The sequence below is a fragment of the Anomaloglossus baeobatrachus genome, chromosome 11, assembly GCF_048569485.1.
Source record: "Anomaloglossus baeobatrachus isolate aAnoBae1 chromosome 11, aAnoBae1.hap1, whole genome shotgun sequence".
Lineage (NCBI taxonomy): Eukaryota > Metazoa > Chordata > Amphibia > Anura > Aromobatidae > Anomaloglossus > Anomaloglossus baeobatrachus.
The window spans coordinates 89,332,104-89,360,051 of record NC_134363.1 but is presented as its reverse complement, the minus strand read 5'-3'; positions in this window follow the sequence as shown (position 1 = coordinate 89,360,051).

Sequence of the window (27,948 nt, the reverse complement as noted above, 5' to 3'; positions counted from 1 at the left end):
GTAAGTGTAGGAGGGACAGCCATCGTTGAGCGGGGGCGCCATATGCGTAGGAATTAGGGTGCCAACCTCCGCAGGCTAGGAAGGGTCATCCTGTGAGCGTGAGGCCTGGAGCTAGCGGGCACGCGTGGTGGTGGGTACTGTCCCTTTTCATTTCATTCATTTTGTTCAAACAAATGTGAACCTCAACAGTATAGACCAATTCTCCATCTGAAAGGAAGGAGGAAAATGGTTAAAATCTCTAGGGCTCCTCTGGAAATGTTTTCTTCAGCAACATTTTGCTGAAAAACATTTTGGAAAAAACTGAACTTTGGTGTGGGTTCAATAGTCGTGGTGTGTTCATCATTCTGGCATAACTGCCGTGATTTGGGATGAAAGAGATGATACATACGCTCTATGGAAATGCTTTTCTACCTCTGAGGAGGCTAAGGTTTTAAATAAAAGATCTATATTAAACCTTGATATTGACGATTTAGTAGGAGGGCAGAATTAACAATAAATACAATAGGTTGTGGAAAGACAAAATATGGATGCCGTATTTAGTATTACAATATCAAAATAAAGAGGAAGATATGCTACCATTTGAAACTGATACCATTACTGATGGGATGAAGCTGACATGCTTCATAGTAAAAGTAGGCAGTGATATTTGGATGATCGCTGTCAAGAAATAGGGAAAGGGTAAAAATCGGCACTATTCCCTCCTCTATCGATTAAGGCAGTCTGCCTAGGAGGCATAGCGCCGACGGAGAGAACAGATAGAATATGTGGAACGCAGGCGTGCGTTCCACAACACTTCCTTATTCGGAAGGGGCGTTCTCAACATCCACGTGATGCGGACGGGATGTCCGATCACGTGACCTTCCCCCTTTTGACTGCGATGCAATGGGCATGCGCAGCACATATAAAATGGCGGCGCCCATAGCGCTCAGCGCGGCGCAGTATGATTATGAATGTCTATGGACACAGGATGGTGAGTAGATTGATTATGAAATGAAACGGGCTAAATTGACTTATTTTATGTGGAAGAAGTATTAAAGCTTCTCTGCTTTGATTACAGTCCGCTGTGGGCATTAATAACTGAAAAGACCACTAAGTTAAAGTGAATGGTGGCATTTTGGACGTGCAGAGTCTGACCAACACAGACTCCCCTGACGATTTTAAAGTGAAAGAAACGCGTTGGGAGTTGTATGATGTCTGCTTGGAGGATAAAGCATTAGACAGCCAGGAAGGCTTATGAGTATTTGCTCCATGTCTGAAGTAAAAGGTTTGATGAAACATAAATAAGCCCGCCACGTGGTGAGACCATTCCATTTTTATTAATGATCATATGAATTGAAGTGACATTATACTAGTGAATGGTATTGTATATCACCAATTTTTTCCTCGTAAGATGGAAATCTCCAAGATAGTGTGAGGGGCGGTTCCCTGTAATAACTGACTTGGAAGATTACAAGGTACTAGGCAATTTACCTGACCTAAGAGGAAGTTCTTTTATGTGCGTCGTGCCTGATTCTTTTGGTCCAATTGAGCTTGGTGGCCAAAAGAACGGGCAATACATTTTATATTATCACGTTTTTATTGATTCTATATCATCTTAGAAAAACACTATTAAAAGTTATATTTTAAATTCTCTTTTCATGTTATAACATGAACAATCCACTCCTGCTATAAAAGGAATTTGACAATAGGAGGGTTAATTCTTGAGTTTCGTGCTAATATACTATACAACTTAAATATCTAAAATGGCTGGCTTTCTGTCTACAGAGATGGATACTAAACTATGGGCGAATGAAGCCAAGGATGTCTTTTCAGAGAAAATCTTGGTGCAAAAAAAGTATACACCTTCCCTTGATGGGGCATTTAAAGATTTAACAAAAATTTATAAAGATAGGATAGTCTCCTGGTGGGAGGTGAGGTCCTTAGAGAGTTATATAAAAGACAATATCGTTCCCAGACATCTGAGAGTCATGGTACAACCGGGCTTCAGATATAAAAATTCTGATATAGGAGCAAAATGGGAAAAAGAAGCCACAGAGTGCTCTCTTAGATTTATGAAAATCTTATTGGATGAGGAGAAGAGAAATTTATCTATATTAGAAAATTCTCTAAAAGATCAAATAGAGATTACACGGAAATTTTCTGGAGAGTGAGTATTCCAATAAAGAAATTGTATTACAGGGAGTAGTGGAGAAGTTTCAGTACCACCTGAAAGAAAAGAAGCATAGGTTCTATGTACGAGATCTCAAGGACTTTAGGGATAATAAGGCCTATGTATATTCACATTATAAAGCCCCGAGAAATAGTGAGACGGATTTATCCTCAACAGAGGGAGAATTATCTGACTCAGAGAGCAAAGGAAACAGCTATAGGCCCATGCAACAATTCAGAAATTTTAGAGGGAGAGGGCGAGCAGGTAATAGAGGAAATTCATATGCGTCAACTAATACAAGAGGAGGTTTTTTAGATCATCAACACAATCTGAGAAGCCGACAGAATCAGATGAATTGATATCTAGAAAGGCCCCTCAAATTATTAATCTATCATCTAAAATTTTTAGTGATTTTGAAACCTCTGTCCTAAACAAGGGTTTGTCTTTTATACCAACAACTGACTTCGATGAGTTCAACACTGTAAAGGATTTACACCTCTTTGCAAGGAGACTAAAGTGGAAAAAGCATTTCACCATTAATGATAAAAGAATGTGTAGTGATTTGGGAATTCCTGATGAACTGCTACAGGATGTAAGATTATTATACCACCTAAATGATACTAACCCCAATGATCAGGGAGAGGGACCCTTCACGTCTTTGAAAAATAAGAGTACGAGAATGCCCCCCACACAAACTGAAGTAGATGTTGTGGACGTGTTTACGAATCTGGTCACGGAAGAGATAAGGAGAGGAGTAAAAAATAACAAAAGCAAGCATAATTTAACCAAAATGGAAATGATGAGCCTTCGGAACCTTGAAAATGATGGTAATTTAACCATCAAGCCCTCTGATAAAGGGGGAAACACGGTTCTTATGGATACAGACAAATACAAGAAAATGTGTATGAGCATTTTGGATGATGAAGGTTGCTATCGAAGGTTGGAGAAAAGTCCATGCTCTGAATTTGTTTGTGAATTAAAACAGATTCTGGATGATGCGTTGGCAGTCAATTTGATTGACAAAAGTGAGTATGAGTTTTTGTTTCCTAAATTCCCGAAAATGGCAACCTTCTATTCATTGCCAAAAGTTCATAAAGGCCTAAATCCATTGAAAGGCCGGCCTATTGTGTCCGGAATAGGCAGCCTGACGGAAAATCTGAGTATATATGTGGATCGAATTCTTAGGCCATTTGTGATTTCCCTCAATTCGTATCTCAGGGATACTACAGATTTTTTGAGACGAATTGAGGATATCTTCTTGGAGGAGGGCATGCTGCTTTGCAGCATAGATGTTGAGGCCCTCTATTCCTCAATACCACACAATAAAGGCCTTGAGGCGACAAGGTACTTTTTGAACTGGCGGGGAAATCACTTACGGAGACACAATGATTTTGTAATGAAGGCTCTAGAGTTTTGTTTGACGAGAAATGTGTTTGTTTTTGGGGGGAAGTACTACCACCAGCTCAGGGGCACCGCGATGGGGAGTTGTTGTGCCCCGTCGTATGCAAATCTGCTCCTGGGCTGGTGGGAGGAAACTATTATTTTTGGAGGTGAGACGGACACAGAGGACATTGTCCTCTGGGTCCGTTTCATCGATGATATTTTTATTATTTGGAAGGGGGATCAGGGTGGCCTGGAGCAGTTTGTACGAAAATTGAATCACAATAGCATTGGCCTCACTTTTACATATGAGGTAAATGATCAGAAGCTGGCTTTCTTGGACATCTTGGTCGAAAAAGGTCAGGATGGGAGACTGAGAACTAGTACCTTTCGTAAAGAGACATCATCGAATTCTCTATTGCGATGGGAGAGTGCTCATCCCTACGTACATAAGAAAGGGATACCTAAGAGCCAATTTATTAGAATGAGAAGAAACTGTTCAGACAATGAACAGTTTCTGAGACAGTCTAAGGATTTGGAAATAAGATTGGATGAGAGGGGGTACCCCAAAAAAATGGTCAAAGAGGCATTTGAAAATGTCCGAGAGATGAATCGCACGGCGATGTTGACTCCCACACCAAAAGAATTGCAAAATTCAGAACTAACACGACTTGTGACTACCTATAACAATGGTTCTACACATTTGAAAGAAATAATAGGTAGATTTTGGCCTATCTTGAAAATGGATGAAACCATTGGACAGCTAATATCTGATGGTCCAGCGATAACGTTTAGGAGAGCTCGATCCTTGAAGGATAGACTAGTACATAGTCACTTTAAGGATGTGGGATCTAGAACACAATCCAGTATAAAAGGATGCTACAAGTGTCATAATTGCAGTATGTGCAATATGATGGAGGAGGGTAAGAACTTTGTGGATCCCAATACTAACAAGAGCTATCAAATTAGATCGCTGATTACGTGCAGGACAAAAGGGGTCATTTACAGGATTAGATGTAGTTGTGGAAAGTACTATGTAGGGAAAACAGTTAGGGAGCTGAGGAAAAGAGCGGGTGAGCCTAGACGGGACATCATTAATAAAAGAGACACTAGTGTGGCACGGCATGTAAATATGATACACAATGGGGATTTAAAATCCATTACAGTAATGGGTATCGATCATATAGATCCTCCATTGAGGGGTGGAAATTGGGATAATTTGTTGTTGAAGAAAGAGTCCTTTTGGATATTTAGATTACATACAGTTACACCATATGGTCTAAATGAACAATTATCTTTTGCTCCTTTTCTCTGTGCACAATAGGTTTGAGGGTAAGTGTAGGAGGGACAGCCATCGTTGAGCGGGGGCGCCATATGCGTAGGAATTAGGGTGCCAACCTCCGCAGGCTAGGAAGGGTCATCCTGTGAGCGTGAGGCCTGGAGCTAGCGGGCACGCGTGGTGGTGGGTACTGTCCCTTTTCATTTCATTCATTTTGTTCAAACAAATGTGAACCTCAACAGTATAGACCAATTCTCCATCTGAAAGGAAGGAGGAAAATGGTTAAAATCTCTAGGGCTCCTCTGGAAATGTTTTCTTCAGCAACATTTTGCTGAAAAACATTTTGGAAAAAACTGAACTTTGGTGTGGGTTCAATAGTCGTGGTGTGTTCATCATTCTGGCATAACTGCCGTGATTTGGGATGAAAGAGATGATACATACGCTCTATGGAAATGCTTTTCTACCTCTGAGGAGGCTAAGGTTTTAAATAAAAGATCTATATTAAACCTTGATATTGACGATTTAGTAGGAGGGCAGAATTAACAATAAATACAATAGGTTGTGGAAAGACAAAATATGGATGCCGTATTTAGTATTACAATATCAAAATAAAGAGGAAGATATGCTACCATTTGAAACTGATACCATTACTGATGGGATGAAGCTGACATGCTTCATAGTAAAAGTAGGCAGTGATATTTGGATGATCGCTGTCAAGAAATAGGGAAAGGGTAAAAATTGGCACTATTCCCTCCTCTATCAATTAAGGCAGTCTGCCTAGGAGGCATAGCGCCGACGGAGAGAACAGATAGAATATGTGGAACGCAGGCGTGCGTTCCACAACACTTCCTTATTCGGAAGGGGCGTTCTCAACATCCACGTGATGCGGACGGGATGTCCGATCACGTGACCTTCCCCCTTTTGACTGCGATGCAATGGGCATGCGCAGCACATATAAAATGGCGGCGCCCATAGCGCTCAGCGCGGCGCAGTATGATTATGAATGTCTATGGACACAGGATGGTGAGTAGATTGATTATGAAATGAAACGGGCTAAATTGACTTATTTTATGTGGAAGAAGTATTAAAGCTTCTCTGCTTTGATTACAGTCCACTGTGGGCATTAATAACTGAAAAGACCACTAAGTTAAAGTGAATGGTGGCATGTTGGACGTGCAGAGTCTGACCAACACAGACTCCCCTGACGATTTTAAAGTGAAAGAAACGCGTTGGGAGTTGTATGATGTCTGCTTGGAGGATAAAGCATTAGACAGCCAGGAAGGCTTATGAGTATTTGCTCCATGTCTGAAGTAAAAGGTTTGATGAAACATAAATAAGCCCGCCACGTGGTGAGACCATTCCATTTTTATTAATGATCATATGAATTGAAGTGACATTATACTAGTGAATGGTATTGTATATCACCAATTTTTTCCTCGTAAGATTGAAATCTCCAAGATAGTGTGAGGGGCGGTTCCCTGTAATAACTGACTTGGAAGATTACAAGGTACTAGGCAATTTACCTGACCTAAGAGGAAGTTCTTTTATGTGCGTCGTGCCTGATTCTTTTGGTCCAATTGAGCTTGGTGGCCAAAAGAACGGGCAATACATTTTATATTATCACGTTTTTATTGATTCTATATCATCTTAGAAAAACACTATTAAAAGTTATATTTTAAATTCTCTTTTCATGTTATAACATGAACAATCCACTCCTGCTATAAAAGGAATTTGACAATAGGAGGGTTAATTCTTGAGTTTCGTGCTAATATACTATACAACTTAAATATCTAAAATGGCTGGCTTTCTGTCTACAGAGATGGATACTAAACTATGGGCGAATGAAGCCAAGGATGTCTTTTCAGAGAAAATCTTGGTGCAAAAAAAGTATACACCTTCCCTTGATGGGGCATTTAAAGATTTAACAAAAATTTATAAAGATAGGATAGTCTCCTGGTGGGAGGTGAGGTCCTTAGAGAGTTATATAAAAGACAATATCGTTCCCAGACATCTGAGAGTCATGGTACAACCGGGCTTCAGATATAAAAATTCTGATATAGGAGCAAAATGGGAAAAAGAAGCCACAGAGTGCTCTCTTAGATTTATGAAAATCTTATTGGATGAGGAGAAGAGAAATTTATCTATATTAGAAAATTCTCTAAAAGATCAAATAGAGATTACACGGAAATTTTCTGGAGAGAGTGAGTATTCCAATAAAGAAATTGTATTACAGGGAGTAGTGGAGAAGTTTCAGTACCACCTGAAAGAAAAGAAGCATAGGTTCTATGTACGAGATCTCAAGGACTTTAGGGATAATAAGGCCTATGTATATTCACATTATAAAGCCCCGAGAAATAGTGAGACGGATTTATCCTCAACAGAGGGAGAATTATCTGACTCAGAGAGCAAAGGAAACAGCTATAGGCCCATGCAACAATTCAGAAATTTTAGAGGGAGAGGGCGAGCAGGTAATAGAGGAAATTCATATGCGTCAACTAATACAAGAGGAGGTTTTTTAGATCATCAACACAATCTGAGAAGCCGACAGAATCAGATGAATTGATATCTAGAAAGGCCCCTCAAATTATTAATCTATCATCTAAAATTTTGAGTGATTTTGAAACCTCTGTCCTAAACAAGGGTTTGTCTTTTATACCAACAACTGACTTCGATGAGTTCAACACTGTAAAGGATTTACACCTCTTTGCAAGGAGACTAAAGTGGAAAAAGCATTTCACCATTAATGATAAAAGAATGTGTAGTGATTTGGGAATTCCTGATGAACTGCTACAGGATGTAAGATTATTATACCACCTAAATGATACTAACCCCAATGATCAGGGAGAGGGACCCTTCACGTCTTTGAAAAATAAGAGTACGAGAATGCCCCCCACACAAACTGAAGTAGATGTTGTGGACGTGTTTACGAATCTGGTCACGGAAGAGATAAGGAGAGGAGTAAAAAATAACAAAAGCAAGCATAATTTAACCAAAATGGAAATGATGAGCCTTCGGAACCTTGAAAATGATGGTAATTTAACCATCAAGCCCTCTGATAAAGGGGGAAACACGGTTCTTATGGATACAGACAAATACAAGAAAATGTGTATGAGCATTTTGGATGATGAAGGTTGCTATCGAAGGTTGGAGAAAAGTCCATGCTCTGAATTTGTTTGTGAATTAAAACAGATTCTGGATGATGCGTTGGCAGTCAATTTGATTGACAAAAGTGAGTATGAGTTTTTGTTTCCTAAATTCCCGAAAATGGCAACCTTCTATTCATTGCCAAAAGTTCATAAAGGCCTAAATCCATTGAAAGGCCGGCCTATTGTGTCCGGAATAGGCAGCCTGACGGAAAATCTGAGTATATATGTGGATCGAATTCTTAGGCCATTTGTGATTTCCCTCAATTCGTATCTCAGGGATACTACAGATTTTTTGAGACGAATTGAGGATATCTTCTTGGAGGAGGGCATGCTGCTTTGCAGCATAGATGTTGAGGCCCTCTATTCCTCAATACCACACAATAAAGGCCTTGAGGCGACAAGGTACTTTTTGAACTGGCGGGGAAATCACTTACGGAGACACAATGATTTTGTAATGAAGGCTCTAGAGTTTTGTTTGACGAGAAATGTGTTTGTTTTTGGGGGGAAGTACTACCACCAGCTCAGGGGCACCGCGATGGGGAGTTGTTGTGCCCCGTCGTATGCAAATCTGCTCCTGGGCTGGTGGGAGGAAACTATTATTTTTGGAGGTGAGACGGACACAGAGGACATTGTCCTCTGGGTCCGTTTCATCGATGATATTTTTATTATTTGGAAGGGGGATCAGGGTGGCCTGGAGCAGTTTGTACGAAAATTGAATCACAATAGCATTGGCCTCACTTTTACATATGAGGTAAATGATCAGAAGCTGGCTTTCTTGGACATCTTGGTCGAAAAAGGTCAGGATGGGAGACTGAGAACTAGTACCTTTCGTAAAGAGACATCATCGAATTCCCTATTGCGATGGGAGAGTGCTCATCCCTACGTACATAAGAAAGGGATACCTAAGAGCCAATTTATTAGAATGAGAAGAAACTGTTCAGACAATGAACAGTTTCTGAGACAGTCTAAGGATTTGGAAATAAGATTGGATGAGAGGGGGTACCCCAAAAAAATGGTCAAAGAGGCATTTGAAAATGTCCGAGAGATGAATCGCACGGCGATGTTGACTCCCACACCAAAAGAATTGCAAAATTCAGAACTAACACGACTTGTGACTACCTATAACAATGGTTCTACACATTTGAAAGAAATAATAGGTAGATTTTGGCCTATCTTGAAAATGGATGAAACCATTGGACAGCTAATATCTGATGGTCCAGCGATAACGTTTAGGAGAGCTCGATCCTTGAAGGATAGACTAGTACATAGTCACTTTAAGGATGTGGGATCTAGAACACAATCCAGTATAAAAGGATGCTACAAGTGTCATAATTGCAGTATGTGCAATATGATGGAGGAGGGTAAGAACTTTGTGGATCCCAATACTAACAAGAGCTATCAAATTAGATCGCTGATTACGTGCAGGACAAAAGGGGTCATTTACAGGATTAGATGTAGTTGTGGAAAGTACTATGTAGGGAAAACAGTTAGGGAGCTGAGGAAAAGAGCGGGTGAGCATAGACGGGACATCATTAATAAAAGAGACACTAGTGTGGCACGGCATGTAAATATGATACACAATGGGGATTTAAAATCCATTACAGTAATGGGTATCGATCATATAGATCCTCCATTGAGGGGTGGAAATTGGGATAATTTGTTGTTGAAGAAAGAGTCCTTTTGGATATTTAGATTACATACAGTTACACCATATGGTCTAAATGAACAATTATCTTTTGCTCCTTTTCTCTGTGCACAATAGGTTTGAGGGTAAGTGTAGGAGGGACAGCCATCGTTGAGCGGGGGCGCCATATGCGTAGGAATTAGGGTGCCAACCTCCGCAGGCTAGGAAGGGTCATCCTGTGAGCGTGAGGCCTGGAGCTAGCGGGCACGCGTGGTGGTGGGTACTGTCCCTTTTCATTTCATTCATTTTGTTCAAACAAATGTGAACCTCAACAGTATAGACCAATTCTCCATCTGAAAGGAAGGAGGAAAATGGTTAAAATCTCTAGGGCTCCTCTGGAAATGTTTTCTTCAGCAACATTTTGCTGAAAAACATTTTGGAAAAAACTGAACTTTGGTGTGGGTTCAATAGTCGTGGTGTGTTCATCATTCTGGCATAACTGCCGTGATTTGGGATGAAAGAGATGATACATACGCTCTATGGAAATGCTTTTCTACCTCTGAGGAGGCTAAGGTTTTAAATAAAAGATCTATATTAAACCTTGATATTGACGATTTAGTAGGAGGGCAGAATTAACAATAAATACAATAGGTTGTGGAAAGACAAAATATGGATGCCGTATTTAGTATTACAATATCAAAATAAAGAGGAAGATATGCTACCATTTGAAACTGATACCATTACTGATGGGATGAAGCTGACATGCTTCATAGTAAAAGTAGGCAGTGATATTTGGATGATCGCTGTCAAGAAATAGGGAAAGGGTAAAAATCGGCACTATTCCCTCCTCTATCGATTAAGGCAGTCTGCCTAGGAGGCATAGCGCCGACGGAGAGAACAGATAGAATATGTGGAACGCAGGCGTGCGTTCCACAACACTTCCTTATTCGGAAGGGGCGTTCTCAACATCCACGTGATGCGGACGGGATGTCCGATCACGTGACCTTCCCCCTTTTGACTGCGATGCAATGGGCATGCGCAGCACATATAAAATGGCGGCGCCCATAGCGCTCAGCGCGGCGCAGTATGATTATGAATGTCTATGGACACAGGATGGTGAGTAGATTGATTATGAAATGAAACGGGCTAAATTGACTTATTTTATGTGGAAGAAGTATTAAAGCTTCTCTGCTTTGATTACAGTCCACTGTGGGCATTAATAACTGAAAAGACCACTAAGTTAAAGTGAATGGTGGCATGTTGGACGTGCAGAGTCTGACCAACACAGACTCCCCTGACGATTTTAAAGTGAAAGAAACGCGTTGGGAGTTGTATGATGTCTGCTTGGAGGATAAAGCATTAGACAGCCAGGAAGGCTTATGAGTATTTGCTCCATGTCTGAAGTAAAAGGTTTGATGAAACATAAATAAGCCCGCCACGTGGTGAGACCATTCCATTTTTATTAATGATCATATGAATTGAAGTGACATTATACTAGTGAATGGTATTGTATATCACCAATTTTTTCCTCGTAAGATTGAAATCTCCAAGATAGTGTGAGGGGCGGTTCCCTGTAATAACTGACTTGGAAGATTACAAGGTACTAGGCAATTTACCTGACCTAAGAGGAAGTTCTTTTATGTGCGTCGTGCCTGATTCTTTTGGTCCAATTGAGCTTGGTGGCCAAAAGAACGGGCAATACATTTTATATTATCACGTTTTTATTGATTCTATATCATCTTAGAAAAACACTATTAAAAGTTATATTTTAAATTCTCTTTTCATGTTATAACATGAACAATCCACTCCTGCTATAAAAGGAATTTGACAATAGGAGGGTTAATTCTTGAGTTTCGTGCTAATATACTATACAACTTAAATATCTAAAATGGCTGGCTTTCTGTCTACAGAGATGGATACTAAACTATGGGCGAATGAAGCCAAGGATGTCTTTTCAGAGAAAATCTTGGTGCAAAAAAAGTATACACCTTCCCTTGATGGGGCATTTAAAGATTTAACAAAAATTTATAAAGATAGGATAGTCTCCTGGTGGGAGGTGAGGTCCTTAGAGAGTTATATAAAAGACAATATCGTTCCCAGACATCTGAGAGTCATGGTACAACCGGGCTTCAGATATAAAAATTCTGATATAGGAGCAAAATGGGAAAAAGAAGCCACAGAGTGCTCTCTTAGATTTATGAAAATCTTATTGGATGAGGAGAAGAGAAATTTATCTATATTAGAAAATTCTCTAAAAGATCAAATAGAGATTACACGGAAATTTTCTGGAGAGAGTGAGTATTCCAATAAAGAAATTGTATTACAGGGAGTAGTGGAGAAGTTTCAGTACCACCTGAAAGAAAAGAAGCATAGGTTCTATGTACGAGATCTCAAGGACTTTAGGGATAATAAGGCCTATGTATATTCACATTATAAAGCCCCGAGAAATAGTGAGACGGATTTATCCTCAACAGAGGGAGAATTATCTGACTCAGAGAGCAAAGGAAACAGCTATAGGCCCATGCAACAATTCAGAAATTTTAGAGGGAGAGGGCGAGCAGGTAATAGAGGAAATTCATATGCGTCAACTAATACAAGAGGAGGTTTTTTAGATCATCAACACAATCTGAGAAGCCGACAGAATCAGATGAATTGATATCTAGAAAGGCCCCTCAAATTATTAATCTATCATCTAAAATTTTGAGTGATTTTGAAACCTCTGTCCTAAACAAGGGTTTGTCTTTTATACCAACAACTGACTTCGATGAGTTCAACACTGTAAAGGATTTACACCTCTTTGCAAGGAGACTAAAGTGGAAAAAGCATTTCACCATTAATGATAAAAGAATGTGTAGTGATTTGGGAATTCCTGATGAACTGCTACAGGATGTAAGATTATTATACCACCTAAATGATACTAACCCCAATGATCAGGGAGAGGGACCCTTCACGTCTTTGAAAAATAAGAGTACGAGAATGCCCCCCACACAAACTGAAGTAGATGTTGTGGACGTGTTTACGAATCTGGTCACGGAAGAGATAAGGAGAGGAGTAAAAAATAACAAAAGCAAGCATAATTTAACCAAAATGGAAATGATGAGCCTTCGGAACCTTGAAAATGATGGTAATTTAACCATCAAGCCCTCTGATAAAGGGGGAAACACGGTTCTTATGGATACAGACAAATACAAGAAAATGTGTATGAGCATTTTGGATGATGAAGGTTGCTATCGAAGGTTGGAGAAAAGTCCATGCTCTGAATTTGTTTGTGAATTAAAACAGATTCTGGATGATGCGTTGGCAGTCAATTTGATTGACAAAAGTGAGTATGAGTTTTTGTTTCCTAAATTCCCGAAAATGGCAACCTTCTATTCATTGCCAAAAGTTCATAAAGGCCTAAATCCATTGAAAGGCCGGCCTATTGTGTCCGGAATAGGCAGCCTGACGGAAAATCTGAGTATATATGTGGATCGAATTCTTAGGCCATTTGTGATTTCCCTCAATTCGTATCTCAGGGATACTACAGATTTTTTGAGACGAATTGAGGATATCTTCTTGGAGGAGGGCATGCTGCTTTGCAGCATAGATGTTGAGGCCCTCTATTCCTCAATACCACACAATAAAGGCCTTGAGGCGACAAGGTACTTTTTGAACTGGCGGGGAAATCACTTACGGAGACACAATGATTTTGTAATGAAGGCTCTAGAGTTTTGTTTGACGAGAAATGTGTTTGTTTTTGGGGGGAAGTACTACCACCAGCTCAGGGGCACCGCGATGGGGAGTTGTTGTGCCCCGTAGTATGCAAATCTGCTCCTGGGCTGGTGGGAGGAAACTATTATTTTTGGAGGTGAGACGGACACAGAGGACATTGTCCTCTGGGTCCGTTTCATCGATGATATTTTTATTATTTGGAAGGGGGATCAGGGTGGCCTGGAGCAGTTTGTACGAAAATTGAATCACAATAGCATTGGTCTCACTTTTACATATGAGGTAAATGATCAGAAGCTGGCTTTCTTGGACATCTTGGTCGAAAAAGGTCAGGATGGGAGACTGAGAACTAGTACCTTTCGTAAAGAGACATCATCGAATTCCCTATTGCGATGGGAGAGTGCTCATCCCTACGTACATAAGAAAGGGATACCTAAGAGCCAATTTATTAGAATGAGAAGAAACTGTTCAGACAATGAACAGTTTCTGAGACAGTCTAAGGATTTGGAAATAAGATTGGATGAGAGGGGGTACCCCAAAAAAATGGTCAAAGAGGCATTTGAAAATGTCCGAGAGATGAATCGCACGGCGATGTTGACTCCCACACCAAAAGAATTGCAAAATTCAGAACTAACACGACTTGTGACTACCTATAACAATGGTTCTACACATTTGAAAGAAATAATAGGTAGATTTTGGCCTATCTTGAAAATGGATGAAACCATTGGACAGCTAATATCTGATGGTCCAGCGATAACGTTTAGGAGAGCTCGATCCTTGAAGGATAGACTAGTACATAGTCACTTTAAGGATGTGGGATCTAGAACACAATCCAGTATAAAAGGATGCTACAAGTGTCATAATTGCAGTATGTGCAATATGATGGAGGAGGGTAAGAACTTTGTGGATCCCAATACTAACAAGAGCTATCAAATTAGATCGCTGATTACGTGCAGGACAAAAGGGGTCATTTACAGGATTAGATGTAGTTGTGGAAAGTACTATGTAGGGAAAACAGTTAGGGAGCTGAGGAAAAGAGCGGGTGAGCATAGACGGGACATCATTAATAAAAGAGACACTAGTGTGGCACGGCATGTAAATATGATACACAATGGGGATTTAAAATCCATTACAGTAATGGGTATCGATCATATAGATCCTCCATTGAGGGGTGGAAATTGGGATAATTTGTTGTTGAAGAAAGAGTCCTTTTGGATATTTAGATTACATACAGTTACACCATATGGTCTAAATGAACAATTATCTTTTGCTCCTTTTCTCTGTGCACAATAGGTTTGAGGGTAAGTGTAGGAGGGACAGCCATCGTTGAGCGGGGGCGCCATATGCGTAGGAATTAGGGTGCCAACCTCCGCAGGCTAGGAAGGGTCATCCTGTGAGCGTGAGGCCTGGAGCTAGCGGGCACGCGTGGTGGTGGGTACTGTCCCTTTTCATTTCATTCATTTTGTTCAAACAAATGTGAACCTCAACAGTATAGACCAATTCTCCATCTGAAAGGAAGGAGGAAAATGGTTAAAATCTCTAGGGCTCCTCTGGAAATGTTTTCTTCAGCAACATTTTGCTGAAAAACATTTTGGAAAAAACTGAACTTTGGTGTGGGTTCAATAGTCGTGGTGTGTTCATCATTCTGGCATAACTGCCGTGATTTGGGATGAAAGAGATGATACATACGCTCTATGGAAATGCTTTTCTACCTCTGAGGAGGCTAAGGTTTTAAATAAAAGATCTATATTAAACCTTGATATTGACGATTTAGTAGGAGGGCAGAATTAACAATAAATACAATAGGTTGTGGAAAGACAAAATATGGATGCCGTATTTAGTATTACAATATCAAAATAAAGAGGAAGATATGCTACCATTTGAAACTGATACCATTACTGATGGGATGAAGCTGACATGCTTCATAGTAAAAGTAGGCAGTGATATTTGGATGATCGCTGTCAAGAAATAGGGAAAGGGTAAAAATCGGCACTATTCCCTCCTCTATCGATTAAGGCAGTCTGCCTAGGAGGCATAGCGCCGACGGAGAGAACAGATAGAATATGTGGAACGCAGGCGTGCGTTCCACAACACTTCCTTATTCGGAAGGGGCGTTCTCAACATCCACGTGATGCGGACGGGATGTCCGATCACGTGACCTTCCCCCTTTTGACTGCGATGCAATGGGCATGCGCAGCACATATAAAATGGCGGCGCCCATAGCGCTCAGCGCGGCGCAGTATGATTATGAATGTCTATGGACACAGGATGGTGAGTAGATTGATTATGAAATGAAACGGGCTAAATTGACTTATTTTATGTGGAAGAAGTATTAAAGCTTCTCTGCTTTGATTACAGTCCGCTGTGGGCATTAATAACTGAAAAGACCACTAAGTTAAAGTGAATGGTGGCATTTTGGACGTGCAGAGTCTGACCAACACAGACTCCCCTGACGATTTTAAAGTGAAAGAAACGCGTTGGGAGTTGTATGATGTCTGCTTGGAGGATAAAGCATTAGACAGCCAGGAAGGCTTATGAGTATTTGCTCCATGTCTGAAGTAAAAGGTTTGATGAAACATAAATAAGCCCGCCACGTGGTGAGACCATTCCATTTTTATTAATGATCATATGAATTGAAGTGACATTATACTAGTGAATGGTATTGTATATCACCAATTTTTTCCTCGTAAGATTGAAATCTCCAAGATAGTGTGAGGGGCGGTTCCCTGTAATAACTGACTTGGAAGATTACAAGGTACTAGGCAATTTACCTGACCTAAGAGGAAGTTCTTTTATGTGCGTCGTGCCTGATTCTTTTGGTCCAATTGAGCTTGGTGGCCAAAAGAACGGGCAATACATTTTATATTATCACGTTTTTATTGATTCTATATCATCTTAGAAAAACACTATTAAAAGTTATATTTTAAATTCTCTTTTCATGTTATAACATGAACAATCCACTCCTGCTATAAAAGGAATTTGACAATAGGAGGGTTAATTCTTGAGTTTCGTACTAATATACTAGAATCATAGATAGATAGCTAGATAGAATCATAGATATAATCCTAGATAGATAGAATCCTAGATAGAATGATAGATAGAATCCTAGATAGATAGATAGATAGATAGAATCATAGATGGATAGATAGATAGATAGAATCCTAGATAGATAGATAGATAGAATCCTAGATAGATAGATAGATAAAATCTTGGATAGATAGATATAATCCTAGATAGATAGATAGAATCCTAGATAGATAGAGAGATGATTGATAGATAGATAGATAGAATCCTAGATACATAGAATCCTAGATAGATAGATAGAATCCTAGATAGATAGATAGATAGATAGATAGATAGATAGAATCCTAGATCGATAAATAAATACATAGATAGATCCCCACCCAATCCCCACCCTGGATATGTCCCATCCACCGTTACCACAGTCCCCACCGTGGATATGCCCCATCATAAGCCATGGACTTCCATAGCCCCCATCCTAGAAGTGCCCCCACAGTCCCCACCCTGGATGTGCCCCATCCATCCTTCCTACAGTCCCCACCCCCCATCCCCACAGCCCCAGCCCCTAATGTACACTTGCTTTGGCAAAACTAATTTGTATTTGGTCCTGCCAATAAAGCTTATTTGATTTGATTTGATTTGATAGAATCCTAGATAGATATATAGATAGATAGAATCCTAGATAGATAGATAGATAGATAGATAGATAGATAGATAGAATCCTAGATAGATAGATAGATAGAATCCTAGATAGATAGATAGATAGATAGATAGATAGATAGATAGATAGATAGATAGATAGATAGATAGATAGATAGATAGATAGATAGATAGATAGAAATATAGATAGATAGATAGATAGATAGATAGATAGAATCATAGATAGATAGCTAGATAGAATCATAGATAGATAGAATCATAAATAGATAGAATCATAGATAGAAAGATAAATAGATAGATAGATAGAATCCTAGATAGATAGAATCCTAAGTAGATAGATAGATAGATAGAATCCTAGATAGATAGATAGATAGATAGATAGATAGAATCCTAGATAGATAGATATATAGATGGAAAGAATCATAGAGAGATAGCGAAAGAGAACTATAATAAGCCATGGACTTCCAAAGCCCCCCATCCCAGATGTGGCCCCCCCAATCCCCACCCTGGATATGCCCCAACCACCGTTACTACAGTCCCCACCGTGGATATGCCCCATCATAAGCCATGGACTTCCATAGCCCCCATCCTAGAAGTGCCCCCACAGTCCCCACCCTGGATGTGCCCCATCCACCGTTACTACAGTCCCCACCCTGGATGTGCCCCATCATAAGCCATGGACTTCCATAGCCCCCATCCTAGAAGTGCCCCCACAGTCCCCACCCTGGATGTGCCCCATCCATCCTTCCTACAATCCCCACCCACCATCCCCACAGCCCCAGTACCGAATGTACACTTGCTTTGGCAAAACTAATTTGTATTTGGTCCTGCCAATAAAGCTTATTTGATTTGATTTGATTTGATTTGATAGCTAGATAGAATCATAGACAGAATCCTAGATAGATAGAATCCTAGATAGATAGATAGAATCCTAGATAGATAGATAGATAGATAGACAGATAGAATCCTAGATAGATAGAATCCTAGATAGATAGATAGATAGACTCCTAGATAGATAGATAGATAGATAGATAGATAGATAGATAGATAGATAGAATCCTAGATAGATAGATAGAATCCTAGATAGATAGATAGATAGATAGATAGATAGATAGAATTCTAGATAGATAGAGATATGATTGATAGATAGAATCTTAGATAGATAGAATCCTAGATAGATAGATAGAATCCTAGAAAGATAGATAGATAGATAGATAGATAGATAGAATCCTCGATAGATAGATAGATAGATAGAATCCTAGATAGATAGATATATAGATTGATAGAATCATAGATAGATAGCTAGATAGAATCATAGATAGAATCCTAGATAGATAGAATCCTAGATAGAATGATAGATAGAATCCTAGATAGATAGATAGATAGATAGATAGATAGAATCCTAGATACATAGATAGATAGATAAAATCCTAGATAGATAGATAGATAGATGGAATCCTAGATGGATAGATATAATCCTAGATAGATAGATAGATAGATAGATAGATAGATAGATAAAATCCTGGATAGATAGATAGAGTCCTAGATAGATAGATAGATAGATAGATAGATAGATAGATAGATAGATAGATAGAATCCTAGATAGATAGAAAGATGATAGATAAATAGATAGATAGAATCCTAGATAGATCGAATCCTAGATAGATAGATAGATAGAATCCTAGATAGATAGATAGATAGATAGATAGATAGATAGAATCCTAGATAGATAGATATATAGATGGATAGAATCATAGATAGATAGCTAGATAGAATCATAGATATAATCCTAGATAGATAGAATCCTAGATAGAATGATAGATAGAATCCTAGATATATAGATAGATAGAATCATAGATGGATAGATAGATAGATAGAATCCTAGATAGATAGATAGATAGAATCCTAGATAGATAGATAGATAAAATCGTGGATAGATAGATAGAATCCTAGATAGATAGATAGAATCCTAGATAGATAGATAGAATCCTAGATAGATAGAGAGATGATTGATAGATAGATAGATAGAATCCTAGATAGATAGAATCCTAGATAGATAGATAGATAGAATCCTAGATAGATAGATATATAGATAGGTAGAATTATAGATAGATAGCTAGATAGAATCATAGATATAATCCTACATAGATAGAATCCTAGATAGAATGATAGATAGAATCCTAGATAGATAGATAGAATCCTAGATAGATAGATAGATAGAATCCTAGATAGATAGATAGAATCCTAGATAGATAGAATCCTAGATAGATAGATAGAATCCTAGATAGATATATAGATAGATAGATAGATAGATAGAATGATAGATAGATAGATAGATAGATAGATAGATAGATAGATAGAATCCTAGATAGATAGATAGAATCCTAGATAGATAGATAGATAGATAGATAGATAGATAGAATTCTAGATAGATAGAAACCTCTCCCAAACCCAACTGGACAAAAAAAAACAATCACAGCAGCCTGACAAGAACCAGAATCAGGAAGATGGTAGACGAGGGCCAGGAGAGGTATGTCAGTGACTGGAGGACCGACATCAACACCTCACAGAAACTGACCACCTACCAGAGACTACAGAGAGACTACAGACTGGCCCCATATCTGGAAAAACTCCCGGATCCAAGACACCGCAGGACCCTGAGCCGATATAGACTCAGTGCCCACAGTCTAGCCATTAAATCCGGCCGACACAAGCAGAGTTTCAAGCCCAGGGACGACAGACTGTGCCAACACTGTGACCTGGAGGCCCTGGAGGATGAAACCCACTTCCTGCTACACTGCACCAGGTACTCAGCAGTGAGGGACACTCACTTCAGGAGGCTCTCCTATCTCTTCCCGGATTTCAGCTCCATGAAGGAGGAAGAGAAAATATATATCCTGCTGGGGGAAGAAGAGAGCGCAGTGGAGATAGCAGCGCAGTATGTGAGCGAATGTCATAGACTTCGAGAAAGAGAACTATGATAAGTCATGGACTTCCATAGCCCCCCATCCCAGATGTGGCCCCTTCAATCCCCACCCTGGATATGCCCCAACCACCGTTACTACAGTCCCCACCCTGGATATGCCCCATCATAAGCCATGGACTTCCATAGCCCCCATCCTAGAAGTGCCCCCACAGTCCCCACCCTGAATGGGCCCCATCCATCCTTCCTACAGTCCCCACCCACCATCCCCACAGCCCCAGTCCCTAATGTACACTTGCTTTGGCAAAACTAATTTGTATTTGGTCCTGCCAATACAGCTTATTTGATTTGATTTGATTTGATTTGATTTGGTAGAGAGATGATAGATAGATAGATAGATAGAATCCTAGATAGATAGAATCCTAGATAGATAGATAGATAGATAGATAGAATCCTAGATAGATAGATAGATAGATAGATAGATAGAATCTATCCACAGCCCCTCATCATAGCTACTCATCCCTCTTCCTCCAAATCCAGCTTCTCCACCATGACAGAAAACAATCTCTCCACTCTACTCTCAAGATCACATCTAACCACCTGTGCACTGGACCCGCTCCCATCGCACCTCATCCCCAACATCACCGCAGTCCTCATCCCAGCCCTAACCCATCTCTTCAACCTATCACTAGCAAGTGGTGTATTCCCTTCATGCTTTAAACATGCCTCTATTACACCCATCCTCAAAAAGCCCTCCCTTGACCCATCCTCTGTGTCAAACTATCGCCCCATATCCCTTCTCCCCTATGCCTCAAAACTACTGGAACAGCATGTCCATCTTGAATTGTCCTCATACCTCTCCTCCTGCTCCCTCTTTGACCGGCTTCAATCTGGCTTCCGACCACATCATTCTACCGAAACTGCCCTAACCAAAGTCACCAATGATCTACTAACCGCCAAAGCCAAGCGACACTACTCTATCCTCCTCCTCCTGGACCTGTCCTCTGCCTTCGACACAGTAGACCATTCCCTCCTACTACAGATTCTCTCATCTCTGGGCATCACAGACTTGGCCCTATCTTGGATCTCCTCATACCTAACCGACCGAACTTTCAGCGTCTCCCATTCTCACACCACTTCCTCATCTCGCCCCCTATCTGTCGGTGTCCCTCAAGGCTCAGTTCTTGGACCCCTGCTGTTCTCCATCTATACCTTCGGCTTGGGACAGCTCATAGAGTCCCACGGCTTCCAGTATCATCTCTATGCCGATGACACACAGATCTACCTCTCTGGACCTGACATTACCTCTCTACTAACCAAAATACCACAATGTTTGTCTGCTATTTCATCCTTCTTCTCTGCACGATTCCTAAAACTTAACATGGACAAAACAGAGTTCATTGTCTTTCCTCCTCCTCACTCACCTCCTCCAACAAGCCTTTCCATCAAACTTGATGGTTGCTCACTCACCCCAGTCTCACAAGCTCGTTGCCTTGGAGTAACCCTCGACTCTGCTCTATCCTTCAAGCCACACATCCAAGCCCTCTTCAACTCATGCCGATTACAACTCAAAAATATCTCCCGGATCCGTGCTTTTCTTAACCAAGAATCCTCAAAAACATTAGTGCATGCCCTCATCATCTCCCGCCTCGACTACTGCAACCTCCTGCTCTCTGGCCTCCCTTCCAACACTCTTGCACCCCTCCAATCTATCCTAAACTCTGCAGCCCGCTTAATCCACCTCTCCCCTCGCTACTCCCCAGCCTCGCCACTCTGCCAATCCCTTCACTGGCTTCCCATCGCCCAACGACTCCAGTTCAAAACATTAACCATGACATACAAAGCCATGCACAACCTGTCTCCTCCCTACATCTGTGACCTAGTCTCCCAGTACCTACCTGCACGCAACCTTAGATCCTCACAAGATCTCCTTCTCTGCTCCTCTCTTATTTCCTCTTCCCACAATCGTGTACAAGATTTCTCCCGTGCATCCCCCATACTCTGGAACGCTCTACCTCAGCACATCAGACTCTCCACTACCGTGGAAAGCTTCAAGAGGAACCTCAAGACCCACCTCTTCCAACAAGCCTACAACCTACAATAGCCCTCAGCCCAGTAGACCACTGCGCAACCAGCTCTGTCCTCACCTATTGTACCATCACCCATTCCCTGTAGACTGTGAGCCCTCGCGGGCAGGGTCCTCTCTCCTCCTATACCAGTCTGTCTTGTACTGTTAATGATTGTTGTACGTATACCCTCTTTCACTTGTAAAGCGCCATGGAATAAATGGCGCTATAATAATAAATAATAATAATAATAATAATAATAGATAGATAGATAGATAGATAGATAGATAGAATCCTAGATAGATAGATATATAGATAGATAGAATCATAGATAGATAGCTAGATAGAATCCTAGATATAATCCTAGATAGATAGAATCCTAGATAGAATGATAGGTAGAATCCTAGATAGAAAGATAGATAGATAGATAGATAGATAGATAGATAGATAGATAGATAGATAGATAGAATGCTAGATGGATAGATAGATAGAATCCTAGATAGATAGATAGATAGATAGAATCCTAGATAGATATATAGATAAAATCTTGGATAGATAGATAGAATCCTAGATAGATAGATATAATCCTAGATAGATAGATAGAATCCTAGATAGATAGATGATTGATAGATAGATAGATAGATAGAATCCTAGATAGATAGAATCCTAGATAGAATGATAGATAGAATCCTAGATAGATAGATAGATAGATAGAATCCTAGATAGATAGATAGATAGATAGAATCCTAGATAGATAGATAGATAGAATCCTAGATAGATAGAATCCTAGATAGATAGATAGAATCCTAGATAGATATATAGATAGATAGATAGAATGCTAGATAGATAGATAGATAGATAGATAGATAGATAGATAGATAGATAGATAGATAGATAGATAGATAGAATCCTAGATAGATAGATAGAATCCTAGATAGATAGATAGATAGATAGATAGATAGATAGATAGATAGATAGATAGATAGATAGATAGAGTTCTAGATAGATAGAAACCTCTCCCAAACCCAACTGGACAAAATAACCAATCACAGCAGCCTGACAAGAACCAGAATCAGGAAGACGGTAGACGAGGGCCAGGAGAGGTATGTCAGTGACTGGAGGACCGACATCAACACCTCACAGAAACTGACCATGTACCAGAGACTACAGAGAGACTACAGACTGGCCCCATATCTGGAAAAACTCCCGGATCCCAGACACCGCAGGACCCTGAGCCGATATAGACTCAGTGCCCACAGTCTAGCCATCGAATCCGGCCAACACAAGCAGAGTTTCAAGCCCAGGGAGGACAGACTGTGCCAACACTGTGACCTGGAGGCCCTGGAGGATGAAACCCACTTCCTGTTACACTGCACCAAGTACTCAGCAGTGAGGGACACTCACTTCAGGAGACTCTCCCATCTCTTCCCGGATTTCAGCTCCATGAAGGAGGAAGAGAAAATATATATCCTGCTGGGGGAATAAGAGAGCGCAGTGGAGATAGCAGCGCAGTATGTGAGCGAATGTCATAGACTTCGAGAAAGAGAACTATGATAAGTCATGGACTTCCATAGCCCCCCATCCCAGATGTGGCCCCTTCAATCCCCACCCTGGATATGCCCCAACCACCGTTACTACAGTCCCCACCCTGGATATGCCCCATCATAAGCCATGGACTTCCATAGCCCCCATCCTAGAAGTGCCCCCACAGTCCCCACCCTGAATGGGCCCCATCCATCCTTCCTACAGTCCCCACCCACCATCCCCACAGCCCCAGTCCCTAATGTACACTTGCTTTGGCAAAACTAATTTGTATTTGGTCCTGCCAATAAAGCTTATTTGATTTGATTTGATTTGATTTGATAGAGAGATGATAGATAGATAGATAGATAGATAGATAGATAGATAGATAGATAGATAGATAGAATCCTAGATAGATAGAATCCTAGATAGATAGATAGATAGAATCCTAGATAGATAGATAGATAGATAGATAGATAGATAGAATCCTAGATAGATAGATAGATAGATAGATAGATAGATAGATAGATAGATAGATAGAATCCTAGATAGATAGATATATAGATAGATAGAATCATAGATAGATAGCTAGCTAGAATCATAGATATAATCCTAGATAGATAGAATCCTAGATAGATAGATAGATAGATAGATAGATAGATAGATAGATAGATAGATAGATAGATAGATAGATAGAATCCTAGACAGATAAATAGACAGAATCCTAGATAGATAGATAGATAGATAGATAGATAAATAGATAAAATCCTGGATAGATAGATAGAATCCTAGATAGATAGATAGAATCCTAGATAGATAGATAGATAGATAGATAGATAGATAGAATCCTAGATAGATAGAGAGATGATAGATAGATAGAATCCTAGATAGATAGAATCCTAGATAGATAGAATCCTAGATAGATAGATAGATAGAATCCTAGATAGATAGAGAGATAGATAGATAGATTCCTAGCTAGATAGATAGATAGAATTCTAGATGGATAGATAGATAGATAGAATAATAGAATAATAAATAGATAGATAGATCGATAGATAGATAGATAGATAGATAGAATCCTAGATAGATAGATAGATAGATAGATATATAGATAGAATCCTAGATAGATAGATAGATAGATAGAATCCTAGATAGATAGATAGATAGATAGATAGATAGAATCCTAGATAGATAGATATATAGATAGATAGAATCATAGATAGATAGCTAGCTAGAATCATAGATATAATCCTAGATAGATAGAATCCTAGATAGATAGATAGATAGATAGAATCCTAGACAGATAGATAGACAGAATCCTAGATAGATAGATAGATAGATAGATAGATAGATAGATAGATAGATAGATAGATAGATAAAATCCTGGATAGATAGATAGAATCCTAGATAGATAGATAGAATCCTAGATAGATAGATAGATAGATAGATAGATAGAATCCTAGATAGATAGAGAGATGATAGATAGATAGAATCCTAGATAGATAGAATCCTAGATAGATAGATAGATAGATAGAATCCTAGATAGATAGAGAGATAGATAGATAGATTCCTAGCTAGATAGATAGATAGAATTCTAGATGGATAGATAGATAGACAGAATAATAGAATAATAAATAGATAGATAGATAGATAGATAGATAGAATCCTAGATAGATAGATAGATAGATAGATAGATAGAATCCTAGATAGATAGATAGATAGATAGATAGAATCCTAGATAGATAGATAGATAGATAGATAGAATCCTAGATCGATAGATAAATACATAGATATAATCCTAGATAGATATATAGATAGATAGATAGAATCCTAGATAGATAGATAGATAGATAGATAGATAGATAGATAGATAGATAGATAGAATCCTAGATAGATAGATAGATAGATAGAATCCTAGATAGATAGATATATAGATAGATTGATAGATAGATAGATAGATAGAATCATAGATAGATAGCTAGATAGAATCATAGATAGAATCATAGATAGATAGAATCATAGATAGATAGATAGAATCATAGATAGATAGATAGATAGATAGATAGATAGATAGAATCATAGATATAATCATAGATAAATAGAATCCTAGATAGATAGATAGATAGATAGATGATAGCTAGATAGATAGATAGATAGAATCCTAGATAGATAGAATCCTAGATAGATAGATAGAATCCTAGATAGATAGATAGATAGATAGATAGATAGATAGATAGATAGAATCCTAGATAGATAGATATATAGATAGATAGAATCATAGATAGATAGAATCATAGATAGATAGATAGATAGATAGATGATAGCTAGATAGATAGATAGATAGAATCCTAGATAGATAGATTCCTAGATAGATAGATAGAATCGTAGGTGGATAGAGATATAGATAGAATGATAGATAGAATCCTAGATAGATAGAATCCTAGATATATAGATGATAGCTAGCTAGATAGATAGAATCCTAGATAGATAGAATCCTAGATAGATAGATAGATAGATAGAATCCTAGATAGATAGAGAGATAGATAGATAGATAGATAGAATCCTAGATAGATAGATAGAAAAGAAAGAGAAAGAGAACTATGATAAGTCATGGACTTCCATAGCCCCCCATCCCAGATGTGGCCCCCCAATCCCCACCCTGGATATGCCCCATCATAAGCCATGGACTTCCATAGCCCCCATCCTAGAAGTGCCCCCACAGTCCCCACCCTGGATGTGCCCCATCCATCCTTCCTACAGTCCCCACCCACCATCCCCACAGTCCCAGTCCCTAATGTACACTTGCTTTGGCAAAACTAATTTGTATTTGGTCCTGCCAATAAAGATTATTTGATTTTATTTGATTTGATTTGATTTGATAGATAGATAGAATCCTAGATGGATAGATAGATAGATAGATAGATAGATAGATAGATAGAATCCTAGATAGATAGATAGAATCCTAGATCAATAGATACAGTAAGGTCCAGAAATATTTGGACAGTGACACAAGTTTTGTTATTTTAGCTGTTTACAAAAACATGTTCAGAAATACAATTATATATATAATATGGGCTGAAAGTGCACACTCCCAGCTGCAATATGAGAGTTTTCATATCCAAATTGGAGAAAGGGTTTAGGAATCATAGCTCTGTAATGCATAGCCTCCTCTTTTTCAAGGGACCAAAAGTAATTGGACAAGGGACTCTAAGGGCTGCAATTAACTCTGAAGGCGTCTCCCTCGTTAACCTGTAATCAATGAAGTAGTTAAAATGTCTGGGGTTGATTACAGGTGTGTGGTTTTGCATTTGGAAGCTGTTGCTGTGACCAGACAACATGCGGTCTAAGGAACTCTCAATTGAGGTGAAGCAGAACATCCTGAGGCCGAAAAAAAAGAAAAAATCCATCAGAGAGATAGCAGACATGCTTGGAGTAGCAAAATCAACAGTCGGGTACATTCTGAGAAAAAAGGAATTGACTGGTGAGCTTGGGAATTCAAAAAGGCCTGGGCGTCCACAGATGACAACAGTGGTGGATGATCGCCGCATACTTTCTTTGGTGAAGAAGAACCCGTTCACAACATCAACTGAAGTCCAGAACACTCTCAGTGAAGTAGGTGTATCTGTCTCTAAGTCAACAGTAAAGAGAAGACTCCATGAAAGTAAATACAAACGGTTCACATCTAGATGCAAACCATTCATCAATTCCAAAAATAGACAGGCCAGAGTTAAATTTGCAGAAAAACACCTCATGAAGCCAGCTCAGTTCTGGAAAAGTATTCTATGGACAGATGAGACAAAGATCAACCTGTACCAGAATGATGGGAAGAAAAAAGTTTGGAGAAGAAAGGGAACGGCACATGATCCAAGGCACACCACATCCTCTGTAAAACATGGTGGAGGCAACGTGATGGCATGGGCATGCATGGCTTTCAATGGCACTGGGTTACTTGTGTTTATTGATGACATAACAGCAGACAAGAGTAGCCGGATGAATTCTGAAGTGTACCGGGATATACTTTCAGCCCAGATTCAGCCAAATGCCGCAAAGTTGATTGGACGGCGCTTCATAGTACAGATGGACAATGACCCCAAGCATACAGCCAAAGCTACCCAGGAGTTCATGAGTGCAAAAAAGTGGAACATTCTGCAATGGCCAAGTCAATCACCAGATCTTAACCCAATTGAGCATGCATTTCACTTGCTCAAATCCAGACTTAAGACGGAAAGACCCACAAACAGCAAGACCTGAAGGCTGCGGCTGTAAAGGCCTGGCAAAGCATTAAGAAGGAGGAAACCCAGCGTTTGGTGATGTCCATGGGTTCCAGACTTAAGGCAGTGATTGCCTCCAAAGGATTCGCAATAAAATATTGAAAATAAAAATATTTTGTTTGGGTTTGGTTTATTTGTCCAATTACTTTTGACCTCCTAAAATGTGGAGTGTTTGTAAAGAAATGTGTACAATTCCTACA